This window comes from Etheostoma cragini, chromosome 12, assembly GCF_013103735.1.
Source record: "Etheostoma cragini isolate CJK2018 chromosome 12, CSU_Ecrag_1.0, whole genome shotgun sequence".
NCBI lineage: Eukaryota > Metazoa > Chordata > Actinopteri > Perciformes > Percidae > Etheostoma > Etheostoma cragini.
In genome coordinates, this window is record NC_048418.1 from 18670925 (window position 1) to 18674390 (window position 3466).

General features: G+C 43.8%; 1 protein-coding gene across 1 annotated transcript in view; it reads right to left on the bottom strand.

Moving 5' to 3' along the window:
• The window catches only part of LOC117953663 (SPRY domain-containing SOCS box protein 4-like), a 92998-nt gene extending 89747 nt beyond the window's left edge, over window positions 1–3251 (bottom strand). Inside the window, exon 1 of the mRNA XM_034886918.1 lies at window positions 3029–3251. The gene's annotated coding sequence lies outside the window, so the exon portion shown is untranslated. The remainder of the gene's footprint in view (window positions 1–3028) is intronic.
• Between the last annotated feature and the right edge of the window lie 215 nt (window positions 3252–3466).

A 3466-nucleotide genomic window follows, 5' to 3' on the forward strand; every position in this document is an offset into this window, starting at 1 on the left:
TCTCTCTCTCTCTCTCTCTCTCTCTCTCTCTCTCTCTCTCTCTCTCCTAGTAACGTATCGGCATGCAGCAAGGCCGTGCTCTGCACCTCTTTTTAACACTAACAAGGCACTGTATCCATGTCACATTGTCATTAGGGGCCGAGTCGATTAGGGGCCCCCCAAATGTCTGATCCTAGAATCGGCCCTGCCAGCCAGAAGCAGTTTAAGTAGCAGTGAAAGGGTGTGATAAGAAACCCTCATCTGGCCTATGAGCAGAATCCCATCTGCCAATCTCCTCACACTGGCTCATAATGCTGCTTATTAGTCCATTTGGAGGGATAAAGGGGACAAAGGGCGTGTTTTATAAAAAAAACAGGGATAGAAAAAGGAGAAATAAAGAGAGAGAAAACAGATTAGGAGGGAGAGAGCTGAGCAGGAGGATGAGAGAAGAATGCAAAGAATGTACAAGACTAGAAAAGGACACAATTTATGGAGGAAAATGCAAGTGTGCTCGCTTACGCTGAAAATTGCAAATACAAATTTGACATCAACTGATTTCAGTTCCTTACAAATCAAAGCCACTGAACTGAAATTTCCGGTGAAGTTGAAGCGTCGACGGTAGTGTGTTTACTGTACATGGTTATAGTGAAAAAGAAGAACAGGCAGAGCAAAGATGTGGGAGGGGGGACAAAATGTTACGGAAATAGACAGACGGGGAAGTGCTGTGGAAGCAGGAGAAGAAGAGGTGGAAAGTATTGGGTAGAAGATGAAAGGGAACAAAAAAAAGAGACCCAGGCTAATCTCAGTTCTCTTATTTTGATAGGTTCTCGCTGCTCAAAAACGGAAGGTGTTCTGTCCTTCCTTCCTGAAGGACTTCCCAAATCTTATTCCTGCTTCGAGGATGGAGAAGCGAGGCTGGAGGAGGGATCTCTGAGAAGCTATGATCAAGGATACAACAGCAGCCTTCCTGGAAGCGTTGCAGCTGAAAGCCGTTGTTAACTCCGCCCCTACAGCTGACGAATTCATGTGACGCTTCAAGGAAAGGACGTCTCCTGCCTTTAAAAACACATTTACTCGTTTCCTCACGTCTCTCCCGTGCTTCCCTTGGTTGGACGGACTAAAGGCGCGAGGACGGGAAGCAAGTGGAGGAAACGTGGAGGCAACCAAACGCCCTGCGTCGTGGCCTACCTACAGGCTCAAGTGGAGATGTGAGCAGACTGAGCTCCCATGAGGGTCAGGTCCAGCAGACAGAAGAATGACCCCCTGTCAACACTACAATGCTCCGTCCCCTCCTCCTCCATCTCTTCGTCCCTCTATCTCTCTCTCCCCATCAACCACCCCCTCCCTTATCTCTACATGTCATCCATCAATAAGCAGACTCCACCCACCCTCGCTCGTTCTCTACACACTTTCTCCACACACACACACACACACACACACACACACACATACACACACTTTTTTGCACATTACTTGTTATTATTTGTCATGAAACCAAATGAAGCAAGGGTGTACCTGATACATGGGAGGAGGGAGGGAGGTACCCCTTTTCTACTGATCTCTCTCTTTTACCCTTCCTCTTCTTACGTCTTTCAACCTTCTCCTGTGCTCCTCTTTCCTGTCCTCCCCTCCCTGCTCTTACCATCTGCTCGTCTTTTTCCACGGCCCTGTCACCGCACCCATCTTAGCTGAGTATGGGATTTTACCTTTTTTTTTGTTTTTTTACGTTATGAGTAGGCGGCTTAAATGTCAAGGTATAGACACAGAGAGAATAGATCATTCATAGAGTACTGCAAGGAAAGGCTTTGTTACTTTACGAAATAGTTTATAAACAGAGACACCTAGAAATCACTAAAAACAACTGCTGATACAGAGTAACACTTTCTGTGGCATTTCTATTATGATATTACATATCTTTAGGCTTATAAAAACAGTCGTTGTTGGTCATTCAAAGTTAATCCTTTTGAATCTGTTGTCCTTTTATTTTGACCAACCCCCCAAGATAACACAAGAAAAATCAGAGAGGTGACAAGATGTCTCTGTTTTGACTTTCTTTCCAATATTTGCTCTTTTATTGTGGCATTCTATATTATATTAGACTATATTGTAGACCTCTACAGACAAACCCACCTGTGACAACGAGTCACAGGTAGAGATTGCTTCCCTTTAAAGTAGGGCTGGGCAATCTATTGATATTATATCAATATCATGATATGACTCTAGATATCGCCTTATATTTGGGATATGGTAATATGGCATAAGTGGTGTCTTTTCCTGGTTTTAAAGGCAGCATTACAGTAAAGTCATGTCATTTTCTGAACTTAACAGATTTGTAACTTGTGACTGTCCTATTATTTGCTTTTACCCATTTAGTCATTATATCCACATTACTGATCATTTTTTATCAAAAATCTCATTGTGTGACTATTTTGTAAAAGCACCAATAGTCAACAATACAATCTTGTTGCGGTATCGATATCGAGGTATTTGGTCAAAAATATCGTGATATTTGATTTTATCCATACCATCCAGACCTACTTTAAAGGGCCACAGGCCATAAATTTTGGATACCACTGGTAAACTTCTTGAATCTAAGGAATCGTATCGCTCATTGCTGGCTTATAAATGCATCCACACACACACACACACACACACACACACACAATACAGTCAGTCAGTCAACCTTTCCATCCAATTACTGTGAGCTGTAAGATGACAGATAAGGTGCCATCAGTGTGGCCAGAGAAGTGACCATGTGAAACAGTAGACACATACATCATACAAGCTCATCAATTCATGCACATTAAGGTACTCTGTACAGGTAACCCGTGGGAACTTCAGCCCATCACTATAACACACCGAGGCGACAAACTATAAGTAACCCTCGCTCTACAATGAGAAGTAGATTTTTTCCACGTGAACTTTAAATGAATACAATCAATTGACAGTCCTAACATGGAGTGAGGGTACTTTTTAAAGGGAAACAGCGTTCTGCCGACCAGCCTGTAACTGTGGTCAGCTCCTCCGGTGTAAACAGAGAAACACTCACCGAACACAAACTCAACTCGTCTCCAAACGACACTTTTCTCCGAGGACTACCCCACGAGGTAAGAAGAACCGAGAGCTCTCTTCGTCTCCGCTGATGACAACAACGTTACTCCAACGATATTACTTATGTTTCGGCGATGTAGCAACGGTTTCTTTGTTGCAGCAAACTGCGGCTCGATACCGATACATCCAGGCAGCCATGGACCCCTATACCGCCGAGCCAGCGCTGATTGGTCGCTTCCACCACAACAGAGAGTCCTGCTCTGACGCTATTGGCTCATGCTCCGGTGGTGCATCCAGGGACTGCTCGTATAACTCCGGGTACCGTTAAACTACTGCAGATGAACAAACATTATACTACTACTACTAGGCTACTACTACTACTACTACTACTACTACTACTAGGCTACTACTACAGCTACTGTTACTACAAATAGTT